Raw genomic sequence first — 24,336 nt, forward strand, 5'->3', positions numbered from 1 at the left:
GAAAAAAAAAAAAAGAAATACCTGGTTCCCCTACACTTATCTCCCAGGCAATATATAATATATGATTATAGGCTTTTCACAATAACATTCAACCATCATTTGATGAGAACTTAGAAAGTGCCAACACTTCCAAAACAAAGAACAAGACAGACAAAATCCCTGCCTTGAGCCAAGAACTACTCACCATCCATCACTGAAGCTTTTTGTAACCTGAATAAAATGGGACTGCCTTGAGGCCAGCCTCAGCACACTGTTGCGTTCAAAATAAATACAAATCTGACTCCAAAAACTCTGAAGTGCATCAGAAGTCTTCACTGGAAAGTTTCTTGAAAGGCAGACAAAGAAGGTAGAACGCTGTATGCATACATCAAAACCTAAAAACAAACCCTCTCGTTTCAGCTCTCTCCCCTACAAATGCACGTTTCATAACAGCTGCTCAAATTCATCCCTCCTCCTCTTCAAGTTCTTGGCCTGCTTGGTTTTCCTCCCCATTTCTGCCTCTCCTCTGTTGGCAAATATCCTTCCCCACCCTCTTCTCCTCCCCTGGTGTCTACAAGCCCTTGTTATGCATATCATTTTAAATCTTTCATTTTGTCCAAATCTGCTTATGCACGCATCTCCCTGGCCAACATTGCAAAAGCCAAATACAATAATTTGGGCTCCCGTCAATCTTCCATGTCTCCTCTTCTTCCTCTTTCTCAAGCTGGGAGTATTCACTCCCTCATTCTTCAGTCCTTGATCTCTGGCTCTTTTCATATCCTCTAAGACTCTACATGAGAGGACTCATTCAATGTCCTACTCTCAACCAGGAATGCCTCCCAGCTCCAGCAACTTGATCTGTATTTCTTGCAACAGAAATGTCCACCAATGTCTTCCTTGACTGCTTCATCAAATCTGTTTCCTTGGTTGTAGTTTCTCTGGACAGTTGGTAGGGATAGTATGAATCTCATTTGTCCATATTCTGCTAAACTTATCCACTTACCTTTATTGTCATCCTCTAAAATTCAGTTGACCTGAAACTATGCATATACCGGTCCTACTCACAAAGTATTCTACCTTCACTGGGCTTATTTCTTCTACTGGCACCAGCTTTCACCATCTTTTGGGCAAGACTGGAACCGTAGAGCCAATGTTTTTCACCTGGGACCATGACTAGGACTCAGGCACATGGATGATCTTATATAGAATTATAAAGCTCCTTGAAGTTGTATACAATCAAAAAACTGAAGGCCAAGTGTTGGGACTGGGAGATATTTGCAACACGTACATCAAACAAAGGACTTTTATCCAGAATATACACAGAATTCTTGCAACGAAATTAGCTCAATTTAAGAATGGGGAAAAGATTTAACAGACACCTGACAAAAGAATATTTACAAATGATCTATAGGCACATGAAAAGATGTTCAACCTCATTAGTCATCACCGAATGTAAATTAAAACCACACTGAGATACTACTATGCATTCACTAGAACAGTTAAAATTTAAGACTGGCAGTACTGAGTGTTGACAAGATTATAGAACAAGTAGAATTCTCACACATATGTGGTGGAATTGTAAAATGGTACAACTCACTAAAAAAATGGTTTGGCAATTTCTAAAATAGTTCAACATATACCTACCTTATGATCCAGCATTCAAATCCTACATATTTATCCAAGAGGAATGAAAGCACATGCTCACACAAAAAACTTTCCATGTGAATATTTGTAGTAATATTTGTAATAGCAAACACTGGAAACAGCCCAAATTTAATCAATTATATTTTATCTTTAACTACTAAACAGATAAGTATGTTGTGGTATATCCAATTAGTGCAGTAAAAAGGATTGATGCAGGGTGCCTGGGTGGCTCAGTTGGTTAAGCATCTACCTTTGACTCAGGTCATGATCTCAGGGTCCTGGGATCAAGCCCTGCATCAGATTCTCTGCTCAGTAGAAGTCTGCTTTTCCCTCTCACTCTCTGTCTGTGCTCTCTCTCTCTCTCTCTCAAATAAATAAATAAATCTTTTTAAAAAAGAGATTGATGCATGGAGCAATATGGATAAATCTCAAAACTGGGTGAAAAAAGTCAGACAGAAAAAGTGCATACTGTGTGATTCTAGTCATATAAAATTTTATCAAATGCAATCATCTGTAGTTACAGAAAGCAGGTCTTGGGTTGGCTGGGGGCCAGAGTTAAGGGGAAAGAAGAATTTGAAGGGGCACAAGATAACTTTTGGAAATGATTGGAATGATCAATATGATTGGTCCTTGAACAACATATGGTTTAGAACTACACAGGTCCACTTATATGAGGGCTTTATGCAGTGTATAACTATAAATGTATTTTCTCTTCCTTATGATTTTTTAACAACACTTTCCTTTCTTAAGCATACTTTAAGGTGAGAATACAGTATATAATACATATAACATGTGTTAATCAACTATTTGTATTATCGGTAAGGCTAACAGTAGGCTACTAGTAGTTAAGTTTTGGAGGAGTCAAAGTTATCTACAGAGTTATACACAGGAGTTTCAACTGCTTGGAGGTTGGTGCATCTAACTCCTGTATTGTTGAGGGGTCAACTATATTTTGGTTGAGAAGATAACTTCACAGACAAATGCATATGTCAAAACACAACACAATATACTTTTCAGATATGTGCTGCTTATTGTATTAAACTGAACCTTAATAGATGTGTAAGAAAATATGAATGTTGGATGACAGCGATTTTTCTGGATCTAGATTAAGAAATTGCTTTCAGTGTGCTATGAAGACTTGTTTAGGACATGGCCTTGAATTTCTTGTTTTAAAATGGGCATCTTAGTCGTTCTCAGGAGAGGTTGGAGTCATTGAATGAAAGAACTGGAAGGACCATTGAAATGAAAAATGTTTTCATTTTACAAACAAGAGACCTAAAACCAAAGAGAGAAGCAACTTGGTCAAGGTCACCCAGCTACTTCCCTGCAAAGTTGGGGTATGAACTTGTCCTGATTCAGTCACTGGTTCACAAGCCCCAGGTGGGTACTGTGGCTCCAGGAAGATCAGCTGTGGTCTTGAGCTAAGGGATCACACAGCTGGAGCTCAGCACAGAGAGCCCTGCAGCGAATTCAGGGCATGCTCTTCTTCCCCAAGTACTTGAACCTGGTGCTTTGCAGTAACTGGACCTGAGGGTCATGAAGTTGACCATGTGCTCTGCAGACCCATGTGATGAGCAGGAAGGATCATGGCCTGGACCTGTACTTCTCAGACCATTTGTGGGAGAAGAACAAGGGCTTTTGTTTTTTATTTTAAATTGCTAACTTATTGCAAACCAATATTTTCATAAAACATAATAAAATTAAATTACTAGAAAAGTGAACTAAAAAATGAACATATAAAATGCAAACCCAAACGTTTATTATTAGATTCCACCCACATGAAGTCACACGGTTGAATTGCTATAAAGGCGTCTAAGCATTTACTCTCTCCATTTCTGTGCTTATCTCTTCATGGACCAGAAATAAACAGTTTGCAGACCAGCAATGGTCCATGTTTTAGCTTTGCAAAGTATTTCCCAAAAAAAGCCAAACTTTAATCACCAAGAAATAGGGGGGCCCCAGCTGCCAAGCCTAGGCTTTCAGAAGTGTAGGAAGATCACATCAGAATATGGATAGGATTGGAACGAATCCTTCGGTGTGACTGATGAGTCATCATTTGAATTGAGACTGTACAGACTTATGTATTATTCATTGTCTTGAGCAATAAAAACTCACAAAATTCCTAAGTGCCCCCAGGCCCGAGAATAGCTTAATTAGGCACTATTGCTCTGCAATGCAAAATGCCTGTTTAATTCTGAGTTCTGCATTTTTACATCAGAACAGGCCCAATAAGAGGCACTTTCTATCTTTGGTTCCTGGCTCATCTCTCCCTGCTTGCGTGTGTGAATGGGCCGCCCCTCCTTTTGGAGCATCCTTCCAAAGCCTTGTCCCCACATCACCCAGGGGCTCAGATGCTGTGTGAGCAGCTGCTGGCACAGATGTGGAGAGCAGAGCCAGCTTCAATGTGACCCACACCCAGGGGAGCAGGCAGGCCTGGGCTCCTTTGTCCTGAGTTGGCCTTGAGAACACGGGGTGGGGGGGCAGTGGACCTGAGCTATGGGGTTAGGTCCAGAATCACACTTGCCAAGACTCAGGGCTTACCCCAAGAACATGAGCATCTAAACCCCACATTCCTGGCCTGTAAAATGGGGAGAATTGTCACATGGACTGAATAATGCCAATACTAGGGTATAATGACGCAGATGAAGTGATGAAAAAGCCTGGCACATAGTTAACACTCAGTAGAACCAAACGCCTGTCATAAGGGCAAGTTGAGTGACAAGACCTCATATTGGGATGTACCCTAATTCTTTCCCCTCCCCACACTCCATTCCTGGTCTAGACTTGAATTAGTTATTCAACTTGAATGCCAGAAATGACAGGGAGCTCACCACCCATAGACAGCCCTTCTCAGCTTTGCACAGCTTTGAACAAAGTCCTATGCTGAGTTCCCTCAGCCTCTCTATAGCTCTTTTGCTCATGAACTTGGTGCAGCCCCTTGGGGGCCATGCAGACATTGTGGGTATGCTTGAAGACCATGCTTCTGGCTTCACAGAACTTCAACTTCTCCAAGCTGTACATCACCAGCTCCCTATCACATCTCCTATTTATAGTTTTATAATTTGCACCATTCTGGCTATGCACCATTCTGGAACAAATGAGCACAAGAGATAACCTCCCAAAGTGAGACCCATTCCCATCCTGCTTTGTGAGGTTCTTTTTGTGACCCCCAAAACTGTACCTCATACTCAATCTTTCTGAGCTCTAGAATGTGCTAAACATGTCTCAGTACCCTCAAGTTCTTTGTTTTTCATTCTTGACCCCACTACTGCCTCTCCTTAAATCCTGGGGCCTCATGGTCTTTCTCTTCCTTTTTATTGACTTCCACTTAGCAGACTCATCCACACTTGGAGGACACACTCAGGACTAAAGTCATTGCACTACTGGGTATTTACCCCAAAGATACAGATGTGGTGAAAAGAAGGCCTATATGTACCTCAGTGATCATAGCAGCAATGGCCACAATGGCCAAACTGTGGAAAGAGCCGGGATGTCCTTCAACAAATGAATGGATAAGGAAGATGTGGTCCATATATACAATGGAGTATTATGCTTCCATCAGAAAGGATGAATCCCACTTTTGTATCAACCTGGATGGGACTGGAGGAGATTTTGCTGAGTGAAATAAGTCAAGCAGAGAGAGTCAATTATCATATGGTTTCACTTACTTGTGGCGCATAAGGAATAACACAGATAAGGAGAAGGAAAGGAAAAGCAAATTGAGAAATCAGAGGGGGAGACAAACCATGAGAGACAGGGAACTTTGAGAAACAAACTGAGGGTTTTGGAGGGGAGGGGGTGGAGGTTTGGGTGAGCCTGGTGGTGGGTGTTGGGGAGGGCATGTATTGCATGGAGCACTGGGTGTGGTACATAAACAATGAATCTTGGAACACTGAAAAAAAAATAAAATAAAATGACTATAAAGTCATCAGCTACCACCTTCCCTTCCCTTCCCTTTCACACAGAACTATTCAGTCCTGAAGCCATGATGTATGGTAGAACACCTATTGTGTCCTTAGTTCAGGGATAGGAGAGCCACGGTCTCAGAGTTGCATGAGAGCACTGAGGAAGACATCTGCAAGGAAAGGTGGCCTGGGGGTAGAACCCAAACCCGGTGCAGAGGACATCCTTGAGGAGGGGGTGGCCCAGAATGAGAATCAGAACCTGGATGGGGCAACAGGTTATCCATGCGGTAGGTTGAGTGATGTGGGAAGTCAGAGTCCAAGTGAGGTATCCCTATAAAGGAGCCTGGGACTGAAGAATATCTACAAAACAAATGGACCACAATCTTCCATAGTATCAAGGTCATAAAAACCAAGGAAAAATGGAGGAATTATTCCAAGCTGAAGAGGACTAAATAAGAGTGACCGCCTAAGGCAGAACATCATTCCAAATGGAACCCTTTGCTTTGAAAGAACTTACTGGGCCAATTGGAAAAATGTCGATGGGGTCTGAAGAATACGATGATAACAGTGTATCAGTGCCAATCACCTGATGCTGACGGTTGTGTTGTGGTTATACAGGTAGATGTCCTCATTTGTAGAAACAAATACTGATGGGGAATCAGGCCAGCAACTTACCCTCAAATGATCAAACTTACCCTACAAATGATCTGTACTTCCTACTTTTCTGTAAGTTTATAAGCGCTTGAAAAAAATTTTAAAACAGAATGTTAGATGGCACTGAATTACAGATTACCTGACCCTACTCTTTATTTATGAGATGTGGATACTAAGTTGCAGAGAGCTTAAGTGACTTAACCAATGTCACGCAGCTAGGTGGTATTGGAGCTGGGGCCCAAACCCTCCTTTTAAATCTCACTGTTGGATCTAGTCTAAGTCCCTTATTTTGTAGGTTAAGAAGCTGAGGTCTAGGGTCACAAAGAGGTTTGCTCCAACATGAGCTGAACAAATTTCAGGTGTTGGTTAACTGGGACAAATTGAAAGAGCTTCTTAGGTCTCTGAAATTGAACTCTGAGTGTTTTCCTCCTCTGTCTATGTGCACAGAATGTTCACCTAGACTTTGGCCATAAGGCATTCCTCTTAGAAGGAAATCTCCTGTTACCTGGGATGTTAATAAAGTGGTCATAGTTTATAACAGCTGCTTTTCCTTCAGGGGTCTCTATGGCTTTTAGGGTTTTCCATCCTTTCAGTCACTGGTGGCCTCGGACCTTGTCCTTACACATGCCAGTAATTAGCCAACCAGCTGGCAATTCTGAACATGCAGGAAGGTATCCAGAGGCTCTCCAAGGAGTGCACAGGCCTGTGGGGAGAGAAGGTGGCATTTGTCTCATGGAGGCAAGTGGAGAATTGGAGTGTTACAGGTTGAATTGTGTCCCTTCAACTTCCTATGTTGAAGTTCTAACTCCCAGGGTCTCAGAATACGATTCTATTTGGAGATTGGCCCTTTAAAGAGAAAATTAAGGTAACATGAAGTCATTAGGTGGGCCCCAATCCAATATAACTGGTGTCCTAATGAAAAGAGGAAATGAGAACACAAACACACACAGAGGAAAGGCCACGTCAGGACACAGGGAGAAGGTGGCCATCTGCAGGCCACAGAGAGAGACCTGAGGGGAAACCAACCCTGCTGACATCTTGATCCCAGACTTCGAACCTCCAGGACTAAGAGAAAATAAATGTCTGTTGTTTAAGCCACCCAGTTTCAGGTACTTTGTTACAGCAGCAGATTAGTAGAGCAGGGGCAAGGAATGCTGCAGAATCAGCTTTTCTGCAGATCACAGGGTCTTTGTACAGATGCCCTCTACCCTCACTGTGATGTCACATTTTCCCAACAACCTCATCTGAGGAACAGTCTCCCCATTTGGAAGCGAATCAAGAAAAGCAGAGAACAGAATGCTCAGTGTGCTGTTGAAGTTCTAGCACATTTACTCGGGAATTGTGTGATCTTGGGCAAGTCATTTAAACATATGATGAGGATCCCTAGTTTCCTCATATAAAAATAGGATTCATAGTTCCTGTTTTTAATCTTTCATAGACTTGTCAAGAAGATTAAGTGTAGAAACTGATAGAAACTATAAAACAGATGATAAATGTGAGGGATTATTATTAATGATACTAACATTATTGTATTCATAGTAAAAAAGGAAACATTTATTGAGCTTTGGTTTCAGTTAGAAAATGCAAACATAATCCTCTCTAGAATTTGTAGTCCAGAAGGGAATATGAGATTACATATTTAATGCTATGTACACAATGGCACATAATGAAATACAGTTCACAAAACTGAGATCAAGTGTTTAAAGAAAGCAAAATCATGGGTTCGTGTGTACTTGGTACTGTCTACTCATTCATGAGACATTTACCAGGGGCTTCTCTGTGCCAGCACTGTCCTAGCCACTGGGATAAAAACTGGAACTAGACAGCACGCCCTCAGCCCACATTCTAGTGCAGGGACAGACACAATAAGCAAACAGATGTTACTGAAAATGACAGGTGGGACAGCATAGTGAAGGAAAGGAAACAAGGGGAGAGGATAAGAAGCTTCTGAGTGGGGAGGCGGATGGTATTCCTTTATAGCAGTTATTAGGGAGGAACTCACTGAGAGCTCAGACCTAGAAAAAGTCAGGGATAAAGCCATGCTACTGCATGGGGAAAAAGCATAATTGATTCTAATGGATGTCTTTACAAAATAGAGGTCCACAGAATTTGCAGAATGAATGGAGTCTTACTAGGTTGCTGGGATGGGCTTTGCAGGTGGGGCAACCCAGCCAAAAGGCTTCTCTGGGATTGGCCAGGATGGGGATGTAATTCCCAGGTATTGCCACCAGGTGGTAGAATGACTTCAAACAAAAGGTCTACCAGGTGTCAAGAAAGTTCTTTTTTCCTCCAAATGAGGAGTGCTTGGACAGGCCTCAAGGTATCCCAGAGGCAGGAGAGCCACAGATACAGATTTGAAGGGTGAGAGAGAAGAGGTTTCTTGCCTCACAACTAGTTGGAGCTTTCTGGGAGTCAGTGGATTCCCCTACCCTCCCAATGGTTGCTATGAGACCCTGGGCCCAGAGCACTCATAGCTGATGGATATTTTTGAGGGAGACTGGCCCCTTGGGGCTTTGCTCAGTATTGAGAGCTAGTAAGTGGTTTCTCTTCCTCGATGGCTGGGTCATTTGGGGGCTTTCCTGTCCCTCTGCACTAGTGACCCAGGAATCTCACTCTATAGCTTACCAAATGCTAATCCACGAAGCCTGGGGTTTCTCCTCCTGAGATCCAATGCTGGAAGCAGAAGCCTGGTTTGGCAGCACAGAGTCAAATCCCAGAGCTTGAGGCTGCTCACGGTGCTGTAGTATTAGACTTGGATCCCCAGGAAAAACATGTTGTGCCCTTTTGTCCCCTCCACAAAGCCTTCTTGGTCATACATTCATTCAAATATGTTTTAACATGTGCCCGGCAACCTGGGGGCTAAATCCAGCCCATCCCTGCTTTTATAAATAAAGCTTTATTGGAACACAGCCTTTTCCATTTGCTTATATATTGTCCATGGTTGCTTTGTGCTATAAAGGCAGAGTTGTGAAGTTGTAACAGAGAGCACAAGGCAAACAAATCTGAAAGTATTTACTATCTGGCCCCTAAGAGAACATGAATGCTGAATCCTGGTCTGGAGGAAGAGACAGAGAAGTAGACAGATGGTTGCATCATTACAACAAGTGCTATGTTGGAGGTGGGCAGGTGAGAGGTAAAGTTGGGCCAGAGTGTGGAAGAAGGCCCCGGAGACCCTAACCTTTAGGGCCCCAAATGTTCCCTGAAGCAGCCATGGGCAGCCATTTAAGGTCTTCAGGAGGAGTGACATGATCACATCCCGGAACTATTGAATGGGAAGTGGAGGAAGACAGCAGCAGAGCCAGGGGGCCCAGTGAGAGACTGTTGTGATGGTCCAGGAGGGAGAAGAGAAGGGCCTGCATGGACAAGGAGCTGTAGGGTTGGAGGAGCCAATGGTGGCAGGATCTCGAAGACTAGGTAACAGCATCTGAGTGAAGGGAGGGTGAAGGAGGGTCAGGCTTGAATCAGTGTTCAGCCTGCATTCCAACACTCTGGGGTCACAAAAGAGCTCACCGAGCCCTGCCAAATGCAACAGTGGATGTGACCATGTGGGTCATCAAGAGAAGATCCTCATTCAAAGATGGGGCAATGAGGTCTATAGTCAGCTCTCCAGCTGTTCTTTGGCTATGTTAGAAATGTCAGGCAGGAGCATCCTGAAGCCAATTTCAGTGTTCTATGCTTCCTTTGTGGCTGCTTCTGTCTACCTGATTGGGTGCTCAGTATCTTCCAGGACTCTCCTAACCAATGACAGTAGCATAGACCTGTTAGGATGCTCTGTGGGTGAGACCAGGTTTTGTGTGACTTCAAGGAGCCTTGAAAACCCAGCATATTCCAGTCCAAGGCCAGGTGCAGAAAGGCAGGGAAAGTCAGAGAAGTTGTTGCCCGTTTCCCCCAGGGTTCCCACAGTGGCCCAGGAAAGCTAACTAACAGATGGACCTTGGGGTTTGTAAGCAAAGGGCTCCACAAGTATGGGGGTCTCTGGAGTCTCAGGTTTTCTTTAAAATTCAGGAGTTTTTTGTTTTTAAAATTCAGTTGTTTTTATATCTTTTGCATTTTAGTAGAGATGGAATTTTTAAATTACTTCTTGAGTAACAGTGATGTTTTAAGATGTTTCAGGAGAAAATGCAGGTTTATTCTGTAGCTCCTGGTGTCCCTGGCTTAACCGGGTAAGGGAACCTCGTTTTGAAAAGCCTGGATCTGGGGTGTGACAATGAGAATGCAGCCTGCAGAGGAACAAGGCCCCAGAAGAGAGTGGACCCAACTCTTTGTGCTGATACAGCAGTGAAGATGGAGGAAGGACAGAGAAGTGATCAGGCTCAAATTCCATGACAGCATGGACACACTCTTTTGCCTCTAGGTCCCTTGAAGCCCCTGACACAGAGCCTTACACATTGCAAATACACCTCAGATCAATAAAGAGGAGACAGATAGAATGCTCAGGGCCGTGAAGCGGCTGAAGCCCAGCCGACCACTTCCTTCTCTCTGTGAATTTTATGAACCACAATTTTCTTGCCTATAAGATAGAAGTACCATCTTGGTACTTGGTGGGTATATGATGAACCCCTTATGTCTAGCTCTCTGTCTTCTTGAAATGAGGTAGAGCAAAGGCAAGCGCTTGTTAAACTACAAGGCATTTTAGATATGCAAAGGATCATGATTATCCTACAGAGAATCATTCAAAGAAACCCTGACCCAAAACCATAAATGGAAGCTGAGAAATCCAAGTTCCTAGAAGACTGAGATGTTGCAAAGTCAATGAATGAATGGGTGAGCCTCCGATCTATGACACTGTGCAGTCTGTCCTAGCCCAGGCTCTGGTTTGACATCATTGATGGCAGCTGTCTGCTCTGGCTTCAATATCAACAATGATTTGGGGTCCTGGGAATTTTGATGAGAACTTCGAGATACAGGCAGATCCCAGGATTCTCCAATTTGTGCCATTTTGTTGGCCCTTTTGGAGAAATTGAGGCACAGGGAACTATCATCTGACTCTTCACTTTCTAAATCAGATTACCTACAATTTGTCCACCCAGTTTTTCCTTCTCATCCCAGCCTGCCCCTCTAAGAGAATATTTGATGTTGACTTTGTTATATCCAAATTCCTGTCACCCTAGGCTATGTTATCTTGGACTTTTAATGTTGTTAACCTCTTCTGAAGAAATAGCTTTTCAGTCCATTCCATGTAGCCTGTGTCTACATGATCTACTTCTCAAAGGACATGATATATTTATGTTTGTGTGTGTGTGTGTGTGTGTGTGTGTGTGCTTGTATCCATTCACAGGTACACATAGGAACACACAGGTGCACACATTTATATGGGAGTGTAGGGAGAGCTTGAGGGAAGAGGATTTGCTTGGTTATCCTGTCTTCTTTCACATTCAGTTGACTTTCAGTAAATCAGCTACTTCCACTAAGACTTTTTCCTACCCCATCAGCCAAAATGGGCCCAGCCTCCATCTAGAACTGCTTTGAAATTTCCCACTGCTGCTATCTTCCCTTACTCTCTTCTTATTTCAGAGCACACTGAGAAGGCCCTGAAAGTGGTTGGCTTTGAGAAACATCCAATCTCCCCTTCCTTCTGGGAGGGCAGTGGGAGGATATCCTTTAAAAGCAGTCTGTGCTCAACAAGCCATAAAGGTCATGCTTCATAACTGAAGGTCAAAAGGCACAGGAAGCAATCCTGCACACAGGACTTCTTACTGGTGTCCTTCTCATTTGCTTTCTTTCCTCATAAGACAATGACTTGGTGAGACAGAAATACCTTTGTCACTAAAATGCACTCATTCTTTCTTTCATTCATTATATTATTGCATCAGAGTGTAAAGTGTCTTTGTGCGGGAAACAAAATGACAGGATGTGCATGATTACTGTCTTGGGAGAGCTCAACGTCTGGTGGGAGAGGCAGAGTCCCTGTCAGCGTCACAAGTCAGTGGATGCAATAATAGAAACACCAAACCTGAGGCATGAACTGAGGGTCCTGTGTCCCAGAAGACTGAGAATAGGTCCTCCTGTGACTGTGTTTGCCTAGGTCATCTTGTTCAAGGACGGCACAGAGGATCTTCACTTCCTAATCCTAGCAATGTTGACCAAGGAACCAACAAGGGGACCTGAAGGGAACACAGTGTCTCTTCATCCTGCCCTGGCCCAGAAGCTCTCAGTGATTAGAACAAAATCCCTATCCCTTCCTCTCAGAAAGCAAACAAATAATTGCATATTGCTCTGTTCTGGGTCAAGTCTCCAACTGTCCTCACTAAAGAGCATTCCAGATTCCCTTTTCTTTCCATGTGTTTGTTTGGTAGATGCCAACGAATAACTTCCACAAGCAGAACTTTGCAAAATCCCTGCCTTCCAATGTTCTTGCCCAGAGGGACAGTTAAACAACAGAACCATTGCACATTTGGATAATGGCAGTATGGAGCGACAAACTGGTGGAGCACTGGAGAAAATGGCTGAAGATTACTGGGGGGAAAAAAGTCTCCTTCTCCTGACTTGCCTCAGTAAGCCTTAATGTGAGTTGTGCAAAAGGGAATATCTTCGTGCATTAGAAGAAAAGGTATTAGAGGCTCCTGAAGAAGCTCCTCATCTTCCTCTTCATATAAAGGGTAGGAACTGTTTGATTTAACTCAGAGATCCCATTTCCAGCTTACTGATGTCCTAAAGGTGGAACTTTTAAGAAATCCCTTTTTTTGAGAGAGTGAAAGCATGAGAGTGTTAATAATGGCAAGGATGGTGATGGCTGGAGGGAGTCCAGGGAACATACCTCCTACTATAATCTACCAAACATTAGCTTGGAAGCTCAAAGCTGTTTTCCCACTTCACCAGATCTGAACCCAGGAAGCTAGCAAACAAGGGCGATGTGGACCCCATGCCTTTCATCTGCAAATTCTGTGGTTTTCTTCTTCTTCAACAGAAGCCAGTTTTCCAGGCAGAAAACACATTTCTTAGGCATAGTCTCAAATTGAAAATCTTCAAGAACTTCTTCTTTCTAAAGGAATGGAAAAATCAAGTAAAGCCTCTCCATTCTGGTAATACTTGTGATTTGTGATGGAAGGAGCCTCATAATGTTTTAATGGGGTCATTTTTCCTGCCTAAATCATGAAACTTCACACAATTACCTGGAAAAGGAACATGTTGCACTGATAAGGAGAATTAGGTCTCTTCACGATTATGACTCTATTGGTTATGGTCTATGGCAAGAGAGGGAGCCAGGAGCCTGCTTCAATGAACCTTTGGATAGTGATTAGTGTAATAAAGGGACTTACTGAACACAGATTACCTGTGCTGTTAAACACCATGTGTGCTATAAAATCTCATTCAGAATTCCATATGACCCATATGACTCCATATGATGTGCGCCCTACTATTGATATCCATTTGACAAATGAAGAAAAGGAGACACATAGAGGTCTCATAATGCATCCAAGGGCACAGAGAGCAAGTTGGACTTGACACTCCTGGGCTATCCCCATGAGGTTGCTGAGAACTACCCAGTAAAATGCAAGCCCGGTGCAGCCAACCAACCTTTGGCTCAGAATTGCAAGCAGTCTCCCACCCTAGGGAATGGGGCTCTGAAGTCTCCTCCTGCCTTGTTTCATGGTTTTTGTCCCCATGGCATCCTCTGAGCCTCCAGTTCCTCCAACTAGGATGCACACATTGAAAAACATTAATATGTATCACTGCATCATCCGGAAAAGAAACCAACAATTATTTTTAAAAAGGATCTAAGGGAGGGACAAGTTCTAATTATAATCTCTTTCACTCTAAATGCTCACCCCTGCCTACACTACCCATTTTGTGTGTCCTTAAGAACCTCCATTTTGTCTTTCACCCATTCAACAGATGCCTGCTGAGCAACCTTCCACAGGCTAGGTGCTGGGCAATTAGGTGGTGAGCAAAAAGCAGCAGCCATTACTCTGTGCATTGCATCTATGGGTGTGGGCATCTCAAAACGGTTGCAGCTGCAATAAATGTGGTGCTGGAGAGAGAACCGGTGACAGGAAGGAGACCAGAGGAGGATCTGGCCTGTGGGATATCCTGGAAGGCTTCCCATGCAAGTGACATTGAAACTGAGATAGAAAGGGATGAGTCAGAGAATAATGAAGGAAAGAACTTTCCGCAAAGGGCTCAGGAAGAAAGAATATGGTGAATCTCGGAGTCTGAAAGAGGTCAGGTAGCTGTGGAGAGAGAACTTGAGGGCACCTGTGGTGGTGGCCAGGATGGAGAGCTGGGCGGAGGCAGAGCAGGCAAGAAGGCATAATCAAGCTCTGCCCTCCTCTTATGAGCATAGAAACTTATGGTTTTGGAAAACTTCTGGACTCTTAACAAATTCCATTGAAATCTATCTAAAATCCCATGCCTCCAGTTTCTCTCGGGGTTGAAAGACCAAGAAAATGCAGAACCCAAGCTGGGTGACTGGTGCTGACTGTAGGTTGCTGTGGGAGCTTCTGGTTGAGATTGAAAATTTCGGAATTGAGGGCATTTGACCCAGGAAACCATACCTGGGCTCAACTGTGTCTAGGGGCCTGATGTTCCCCAACACCTCCAGAGCTGCCAGCCAGATTCTAGGGTCCCCACCAGAATTAAGCAATGAGGTCTCAGCTAATTTTGAGTTCTAGAACCTCCAGTGTCATGGAGCCCTGCCATAGGGTCAGTTTAATTCCCTGACTCACCAAAGGTAAATCTTACTGGGTCCACCTCCTCCCCTCTTCCACCCATTTCTAAGAGTTTTTTTCATAGGCTAGAGGAATTCAGGCCTATGGCTTAGTAGAAAGCCCAGAATCTGGTTAAAAAAACAAAAAACAAAAAACAAAAAACTTGTCCTGACTGAGAGAAGTCCCAACAAGGACCCAAGCTAGGATGACCACTGCACATCAAATGCTCTACTCACTGAAGGCTCCAAATCCAAAGTCGAGGGCCCTATAGCCAGAGGCTTGGCCCTTGCCAGGTGCCCAGGACTAAAGGGGTTCTATCCCAGCTGTGGTCAGGCCAAACCTACAGCCAGCTCAGCCAACTCCACAGCCTACCTGAACTTGGAGAAAGCTGGGAAAGAGCCCCCCAAAGCAAGTGAGTGCTGCCCACCCCAGCTCCAGGAGAAAACCAGTGCTACTTTTTCCCAGGGGCTGGTGCACCCTACCTCCACCTCTTGGCTTGTGAGCCACCTCCTGTTTTAATTACCTCCTCTTCGCTCAGGAGGGTTTCCCACCCCAGAGTTAAGTAACACACCTTACATAACAACTGACACTGAGCTGAGGAGATCCACAAAGACTCACAACCATGGAGGAGAAGGAGACTGCCAGACACAGGCCACATTGGGGTGGAACCAGAAACAGCGTCAACAACCAGACTGTGGGAAGTAGGCTTTGTAGTAACAAGAGGATTGAGTGACCCCTGGTTCCTGAAGGAGGCTTGGATTAGCTTGTTTAAACAGAATACCATCAACTGGGTTGCTTAAACAATAGAAATTTATTTTCTCATAGTTCTGGAGGCTGGAAGTCCCAGATCAAAGTGCTAGTAGGGTTGGTTTCTGGTGAGACTTCATAACTTGTAGATGGCCACCTTCTCACTGTGTCTTCCCGTGGCTTTTCCTCTGTGCACATACACCCCTGGTATCTCTTCCACTTTATATAAGGACATCAGTCCTGTTGGGTTGGAACCCCACCCTAATGACTTCATTAACCTTAATTACCTCCTTAAACATCCTATCTCCAAATACAGTCACAGTGAGAGTTGGGGCCTCAACATATGAATTTGGTGGGAGGAGGGGACAAATTCAGTCCATAATAGGAGCACATAAAATTGAGCTTGAGTTTTCGGCCTTATACTCCACCTTGAGATCCAAAAAAAGCAGCCCAACATCTTGCTAGCACCCCAGTTGCTCAGAATGAGACAGAGTTCCAGAGCCAGGGGTCACCACTTCTTGAGGAAGAACTTGGCCACATGGTCACTACAAGAAACAGGTCAGGTTAGCTTTCCCAGCCTAGCATCTTGGCTTCCAGTGGATGCCCGGATCTCCCAACTTTGTAAGTCTTCTGGGGTCTGATTCAAAGTAATATCTATACCTGAATTCCACCTGAAGTCCTGACAAGCTCTGAAATGGTTGTAAAGAAGGAACTATTTGTTTAGCTCAAATCTGAATTTGGAAAATGAAGACTTGTGGCCAGGCAGGGCCATTATTCAGGAACTTGCAATGCCCCTGTCATTTTGTGGGCCCTATCTGTCTCCAACTGGACTGAGCCATTGCACTGACTTCCTAGGTAGCACCAACTGGGGGCTAATTCTCTAGCTCCTATCCTATCCCCTGTGCAGGCCTAATCCTAACACTGGGCTCCTTTTGGTGCTCTGTGTCCTTCTGTAAGGGGTGGCCAGTCCATGTTCGTCCCAGCCTGCATTTTATTTTTTTTTAAGATTTTATTTATTTATTTGACAGACAGAGATCACAAGCAGGCAGAGAGGCAGGCAGAGAGAGAGGAGGAAGCAGGCTCCCTGCTGAGCAGAGAGCCCGAAGCGGGGCTCGATCCCAGGACCCCAGGACCACGACCTGAGCTGAAGGCAGAGGCTTTAACCCACTGAGCCACCCAGGCGCCCCCCAGCCTGCATTTTAAAGCCAATGAGCAATTCCTAGGTGCCATCTATGTACCCTGCATAGTGCCAGGCACTTTCAAGAACTTAGTCTTATTTAACCTTCACAACAATGATATTGTTGTGATACTTCTGCCAGCATGAATTAGAATCATCCCCATGTGGTCAGGAGAACAGTGGCTCCCAAAGACATCAGTTCTTTATCCCTGGGTCCTATGAATGTAACCTTAATTGGAAAATGGGTCTTCGTACATGTGAGTAAGGTAAGGATCTTGAGGTGGGAAGATTATCCTGGATTATCAGAGTGGACCCGTAAGTGTCTTTATAAGAGGGGGCAGGGGAGTATTTGACCACACAACGGAGTGGTTGTTATGAAGACAGAACAGAGAGAGGTGAGAAGATGCCAGCATTGAAGATTGGAGTCGTGCAGCCACAAGTTTAGGAACGCCCACAGCCCCAGAAACTGGAAGAGGCAAGGAATGGAAGCTGTCCTAGAGCCTCCAGGGAGAGAACAGCTCTATTGACACCTTGATTTCCGTGCAGGTACTGATTTGATTTGACTTGATTTTATATATATATAAAGTGTGTCTGTGTGTGTGTGTATAATTGATACACAATGTTACATTAGTTTCAAGTGTACAACATAGTGATTCAACAACTCTATATGTTACGCTGTGCTCACCTCCAGTGTAGCTGACATCAGCCACCATACCATGCCATTACATCACTGACTGTGCTCCCTATGCTGTCTTTTTATCCCCATGACTTCTTCATTCCATAACCTGAAGCCTCTCCCACATTCCTTCACCCATTTTGCCCATCCCATCCCCCTCCCCTCTGGCAACCATCAGTTTATTCTTTGTACTTATGGGTCCACTTCCCCCTTTTGCTTATTTGTTTGTTTATTCCTTTGTTCCAGGGTTACAGATTTCAGACTCTGGTCTACAGAATGGCGAGAGAACAAATTTCCATTGTGTGAAGCCACCTAGTTGTGGTAATCTGTTACAGCAGCCATAGGAAATTCATACACCCATTTAAGATATTTCCATGTGCCTGAACTCTTTTAATCACTATCCCCATTTACAGTTATTAACCCCCATAATTATCCAATCATTATCCTTATTTACAGATGAGGAGACTAGGGTCCAAATGATCCCCGGACTCAGCCTCCTAGAGATGTCTTGGTTCTTCTGTCCAAGTACTTCTGTCCCTAGTGGGTCCTCCATATCCATATCCTCCATGTCCTTCTAGCAAACTTCCCTAATGCCAGCTGCCTTCCTGGGATTCTAGATGGAGTGTCTACTGTTTTTTGTCCGTTCTGATTATCTAGAGCTATTCTACTTCATGCTCCTCTGGCTCACCCTGGAGAATATCTGGGTGCAGGAACTCACTTCCCAGACTGATTTGGTCCTCAGCCATAAGCTTTCTGACTGCCTCCATTATTCCACTTGCTGGCCATATCCAGAGCCAGAGTATTGGAGCTGGTAGGGAGGCCAGCATGAAATGGCCATTGGGCTTCATGTGGGGCAGGTCTGTGGTACATAACCATTCAACCTGATCCTGCCTCTCAGGGATCTGATTTCTGCTCCCATTGCTGTTACACAGCCCCCACCAGTGCAGAGTGCTAGGTTGCTTTTGGAAAGCCTAAGCTCTCTGCTCTTCTAGCAGGGGAAGGCGAAGTCTCGCAGCCTCTTGGAGTGCAGTGTGTGTGTACCAGAGAGACATCAGTTTCTCGACTGCAGTTCTTTTCTTTTTTTTTTTTTTAATTTCTTTTCAGCATAACAGTACTCATTGTTTTTGCACCACACCCAGGGCTCCATGCAATACGTGCCCTCCCCAATACCTACCACCTGGTCCCCCCAACCTCCCACTCCCCGCCCCTTCAAAACCCTCAGGTTGTTTTTCAGTGTCCATAGTCTCTCGTGGTTCACCTCCCCTTCCAATTTCCCTCAACTCCCTTCTCCTCTCCATCTCCCCATGTCCTCCGTGTTATTTGTTATGCTCCACACCTCCACAGCACCCAACAGGGTGTCTTTGCCCTGCTCCCTACAGAAAGTTCTTGGCAAAGGGATGGATGTCAGAGACACCATGCAGGAGGCTGGCGAGTGTGATAATGGTGTCCTGGACCAAGCCTTCTGCTGCTGGGGGAGGGAAGAAGGGAAAGATTTATAGAGGAAAAAAAACATTGATAAGGCCTTGATTCATAATCATGGATTGTTCCAGGTGGTTCCATGGATTATTCCTTAAGATTTTATAGGCCAATCAAATGACACGTTTTTAGGAGAGACAGAAGAGGAAAATTCTGAGAGGAGAGAGAGGCAGAAACTCTCCTCACTGGCTTGAATTTCATGCTGTGCTTTCACCAGTGAGAAAACCAAGGAGAGAAACCATAGTTTCCGGTGGCCACAAAGAACAGCTCCCAATACGCTGGCAAAAAAATGAAACGAAAACCCAGGAACTAGAAACTTGAAGTGCCTTCAAGTATCCTAGCATTCCACAGTGGAATATAATTTGATAGTTCTATAACTGGGCAATTTTCATGAAGAAATGAGAGTTCAGAGTCAAGAAGGACTTTCCCTAACTCAGGCACCTGTACTAGGAGCAGATTCTTACCATGCAGGAGGGCTTTGGAGGACAACAAAGACACGACACAAGATACTCGTTGAGTGGACCCCAGAATTGGTGGGGCAGCTTGGGACATCGACTCCTGGACTACCCTTTTCTGAGGGTTTTTGGATTCCTGGGAATCCAAGGGCCTAAACACAGAAGGATGAATGGGGGAGTTCAGCTCTGGGAACAAGCAGTCCTATTCGCAAATGTACTGATGTTATCATCTGGAACAGATCAGCAACTCATAGTTATGCAGCAGATGCCTTGCACTAAATAAGATTCCATTACCCACATGAAATCTGAGAAAATGTTTATCTGCAGTATGCAAATCCGCTGTCATGCAGTATTTTTCTCCGCCACTAGGTGGCAGATGTTCGTGCTTGCGGGACTGCCGGGGAGAATGGGGTTTGCCAGGAAGGGAGCATTCTGGTTCAGAGGAAGTCAGGCCTCATGGCACCTGAGCTAAGTCTAGGAGCTCCTCAGCTGAGGAAGCCTCTGTAGCCCCTCTGGAGCTGTCCCTTCTCTCACAGGATCTCAATCCAATAGCTGTGACATTTACACTCCTTTTCTGGTTTTTCCTGAGTTGACCTCCCTTCTAAGCCAGTCTTTCTTTCTAACCCATGTCCCCAAGTCTTCCAGGCCCCAGGGGGAAGAAACAGTCTCCTCTTCTAAACAGACAGGACATCTTCCTGTTGCTTTTAGGTCACTTGTTGCAAATCCTATAAAAATCTCCCAACTGACCCTCTGTCCTCCTTTACATGTCCCTTGCCTTTCACCTTGCTGCCTGACCCCATCTTTTCCCTTTTCCAACAGATCTTGTCGTTGGCATCAGATAGCAGTTCCCAAGGAGTGTTCCAAGTGTCTCATGACATGCTCTGTGTTCAGGCGGGTTTAGGGAATTCCTCTGGCTACATCTCTGTGCTAGGGATACACAATGCATGTTAGCACAGAAAAGGCTCTGGAGAGTCCTAGACAAGGGCTACTGTTCAACTAGGAGGACCCAGGCTTCCCTAGATAACCCAGGCCCAGTTCCTCGTTCTCCTTCACAGGGCCCCCAGAATCGTTAGTGCCCTTGGTTATTTCCATATATTTCAGATCCTTGATAATTCATATCAAGTAAGTATCTGGGCTGTCTGGAGGGCCCAGAGTTCAAGCCTGAGCATGCAGTTCCAAATGAGAAGTTGAACATTGCTTTAAGAGTACCAAATAATTATGAGACACATTTAAAGTGTTTGTGGATTGAAAGAATGAATGAATGATTGAATGAACAAATGAATCCATTGAATGAATAAAGGAAAAAGCTTATAAGCTGGGATCTGGGTTTTCATTCCAATTTATTTCCAAGTGTAGGTGAAGACCATGATGTTTTTCTTTCAGATCTATGTGTATGTATGCAAAGACTCTCCTGGTATAAGAGAAGAATTACTCTGGAAATTTCTATTCATGGACACGCAGATGTGGCATATGTTGGCAGGTGCCCTGTTCTTTCCAAAGCACCCCCTCTCTTCCTGTTCTGTCATTATTCTGCCTTTGTCCGGGAGAAAGCCTCACTGGCACCTGCATTCACTGAGGATGCCTTTTTCTTCTCCTAAGCATTTCTCTGACACTGAGGAGGCTATGCTCATAACAGCAAATACTGGAGTGTCCCAAGGAGCAAGTCCTTAATGCTCCAACCAGTGGCTTTCCTTTTCAAGGGTGAGCCATCCCCACTTTTACAGGTGAGGAGGTCCAAGCAGAGAATGAATTGCCTGAGACCCTGGCCCCCATGGAGCCAGAAGGTAAACCTCTGGGCCTCTGCTTACAGAGTTCCATCTGGGCTTCCAAGCCCAGCTTCCTGGCAGAATACAGGGAGGCTTTTTAAACTATTGGGTGCCTAGGCCCACTTTGAAAGAGTAGTGGAAAAAGGGCTTTGCCGAGGTACCCTGGCAACCTTGCACAGGTCCACATAGGCCATGCAGGTAAGGTGTGAGGCTCAGCTGGTCTGAGTCTTGGCAAGATGTCTTGTGATGGGATGGCAGTCCAGAGGTGGGAGCCTGGAAGGAGCTGGTGTGAGACTGTCCCACATCCCTGGTTGCAGTCATCTGGCCCCTTTTGTCACCATGTTGTCCTTCTGGCATGTGGGACAGGGCTCTCTAGGAGATGGCACCTTTTATCTGTTCTTCCTTTCACTTTGCTCTAAGATATAACTGTTCACCATTATTGATGGCACATTGTATTAGACAGGTCTTGACCTTGTCTTATGTGTCTGCTTAACAAATATCCGACTGGACGGTGAAGCTGAAGCTCAGAATGCTTCGTTTCTGATTGTGGTTTTTACTTCTTAGTTTGAAACAGTTATAGACTCACAGAAAGTTGCAAAATACTGTAGAAGAGGTCCTGGGTCCCCTTCACCCAGTTTCCCCCAGGGGTAACATCATCGTAACCACAGGACAATATCAAATCTAAGACCTTGACGTTGCTATAATCCACAGAACTTCTTCAGATTTCACTAGTTTTATTGTACACGTGTGTGTGTGTGTGTGTGGTTCTGTGCAGTCTTAGCCACGTGTAGACGTGCATGACCGCCGCCACAATCAAGACACAGAGCCGTTCCATCCCTGTGAGACTCTTACATGCCATCCCGTTGCAGCCTCACCCACCCGCCCTGTTCTTCGCCCTGGTAACCACAAATCTGTTCTCCATTTCTATCGTTTGGATATTTCAAGAATGAAACAAATGGAATAAGACAGTCTATTGAGACTGGCTTTTGAGATGGGCTTCTTTTATTTGGCATAATTCCTTTAAGATCCCTCCATTTCATTGCCTATGTTGATAACTCACTGTCTTCGTTGCTGACCAGTATCCCATGGTGTGGACATACCATTCACTTAACCATTCCCCTATTGAAGGACATATGAATTGTTACCAGTTGGTGGCTATGATGGATAGAGCTGCTTGGAGCATTCACGAACAGGTTTTCGTGGGAATACAAATTTTCATTTCTCTGGGATAAATACCCAGGGCTTGAGATTGCTGGGTCACCTGGTAGTTGCATGTTTGGTCCTATAAGAAACAACCACCAAACTCTTTTCCAGAGTGGCTGTCTGATATTTGCCTTTTCCTCTCATATGACTTTACTATGCAGCCAGAGCTAAGACTCAGCTCTGGAAGGAAACAGGCTTCCCAGAAGTCATAGGCACTTCAGTTAAGGGAGTAGAGATCTCCCATTCCAGTTTTTCAAAGATACTTCCTGGGAAATCTTTCTAAAATTTTCCCTAAGGACCAAAGCAGCCTGCTTCTTTCACCTTCATTACTTACATGTGTCCTCTCAGAAAAGAGCTCAAAAGAAGGGGAGTGTCCACACTGCATCTATACAAGCTTCAGTGTGTGGTAGAAAACCCGCCTAAATTCTGCGGTAGGAAAATCAGGTTGAATCTTGCAACCACAGGAAACTGCTCTTCTGCCTCCTGCCACCTCTCTCATGGGGACTAGAAGCTTTTCTAGAAAATAGAGCTCTCATCATAGCTGAGCCTCTCAGCACCCTGAGCCCCACCTTGGAGCTCTTTAGAGAACTAAGATCAAGGCAGTTTCTCTCCTAGGGGTGTGACTTCTCTGGGTTCCATTGGGTGTTCTGGAATCAATCTACCATGTCTGTTCCAGCCACAGCAAGCATGTAGAGTGGCATTAGCGGTAGGATATTGGCAGGGCTTCCTTGGACCCAAGCATGGAACCAAGGAGTGACTCAGGTGCAGACTCCAAGATGCTTCCAAGTGCCCCTATAGAGAGAGCTCTTGGCCCTGCACCCTCCACATGCTCTTCAGCTAGTCATTGAGCCCTTACCTTGTCTGTGGTCTTTGCTAAGGGTTTCAGGGTCACTGTCCAGACACTCACACATACAGCTCAAAGGCTGGATCTATGGGTCATAAAGATGTCTGGTGACCATGTCCCAACATCTTACTTTCCTGGCCTCAAGAAGCCCTAAAACTTCCTCCTCACATACTCTACCCATAAAAGCCATTGCTACCTCCATTCCCATGACAGCCCCCTGTCCACTCCTTCAGAGAATTCTATAATCTCACCCTGTTGGCATCACTGCCCCTCCACACTCCTGAGCCCAAGCCTGGGGCTAGCCAAAGGCCAAACCAAAAAAAAAAAAAAAAAAAAAGGGAAACAAAAGCAAACAAAAGAATTCCCCTGACCCCCCAATAAACACACATACAAAAGAGCAGGCTTGTGGGAAGAGGAAGCTTGCACCAGCATCTACCTCGAGGGGGGGGCCCGGGGCTCCCCTCATTGTTCTCCCTCCCCGGGCCTTGTGATGACAATCCCAGCCGGGGACAGGTTGCAGCCCCCCTGCCCTGCACCAGCACCCCTCCTCTTTTCCCACCTTGGGCCCCCTGAGAAAGATGCCTTGAAGCAGATGTCAGAGCCCCAGGAGTGGTTCCCACAGGAGGAGGAAGTAAGAGCTCACAAAAGCCTGGGCCTTTCCCTGAGGAAGTAGCAATGGCTTTTCAGTGACAGACTCCTGCAAGGATGAGGGACAGGGCAGGCTGGGGCCCAGGGGACCAGGGCCAGGAGAGGACCGGCTCTTGGAGGAAAGAAGGGCATTGTGAGTCCTTGTTTACGGTGCTGGCCTGGCGGGGGCCCTGACCTTGCTGCTTGTCAACAGACCCGCAGCTCCCCCCTCCCTACACCTTCAGTATTGTGGAGGCAGCCCATTCATAATTTTATTTGGGGGCGGTTGTTTTCAGCCTCCAGCCCCTCCCCCAACTGGCTCACTTTCAGCATTGTAACCCGGATAAAAAGGCAAGATATCCTTCCCTTTTCCTGGAGCCCGCTTCCTATCCTGGCCTTGTTGGCTCGGGACTCCGTTAACCCTTAGAAGCGCAAGAGAGGGGGTCTTCTCAATAACAGGCCTTCCAAGCAGGCTCAGAGACCCTGCTCCTTGGCCCTCTCCCCAGTATTGTTAGAGACAGAAACACACAGCCCC

The sequence above is a fragment of the Neovison vison genome, chromosome 11, assembly GCF_020171115.1.
Source record: "Neovison vison isolate M4711 chromosome 11, ASM_NN_V1, whole genome shotgun sequence".
NCBI lineage: Eukaryota > Metazoa > Chordata > Mammalia > Carnivora > Mustelidae > Neogale > Neogale vison.